This window comes from Triticum dicoccoides, chromosome 7A (genome assembly GCF_002162155.2).
Source record: "Triticum dicoccoides isolate Atlit2015 ecotype Zavitan chromosome 7A, WEW_v2.0, whole genome shotgun sequence".
Taxonomy (NCBI): Eukaryota; Viridiplantae; Streptophyta; class Magnoliopsida; order Poales; family Poaceae; genus Triticum; species Triticum dicoccoides.
The window spans coordinates 6,808,115-6,808,704 of record NC_041392.1 but is presented as its reverse complement, the minus strand read 5'-3'; positions in this window follow the sequence as shown (position 1 = coordinate 6,808,704).

The window sequence follows — 590 nt, the reverse complement described above, 5'->3', positions numbered from 1 at the left end:
TGAAAGATTGTGTTGGAGAGCCCGGCCAGTCCAGCGGCGAGGCAGGGCTTGAGTTTGTCTGAGTTGACGCTTTCTCTGGGGACTTTTTTTGCTTTTGAGTTGTCTGCGCTCTTGAAGCCGCATTTGCGAATTCCCAAGGCCAGTTTGGGGAGGAAATGTGTTGGCAAGACACCTTCAGTGTCTCCCAATCCCATTTTCATCCCATATCCAATTACAGGGGAGCTTTGAGGATGCAGGATATCCACCACAGGATTCTCTGCATTTTCTCCTGCGAATCTTGTGAGTACAGAATTATCCATCTCTTGAGTGTCATCCAGACCAGCCACCAGATCTGTTTAATATCAGACCAAATAGCATTATCAAAAACATGTTTGTTTCTAATTTTCCAAAGGCACCATAGTACACAGGCGCAAAAGGCATTTAGAACTTCATGTTTTTTGTTTGCAGGCCAAAATTTGGCAATAGAAAGATAACTAGACCCTAAATCAATAGAGAAAAAAGAGGAGACCTCCCCCCATATGCTTTTTGCCACTACACAACCAAAAAACAGGTGATCTATAGCAGAATAGGCATCCTGGAGTTTTGTCAAT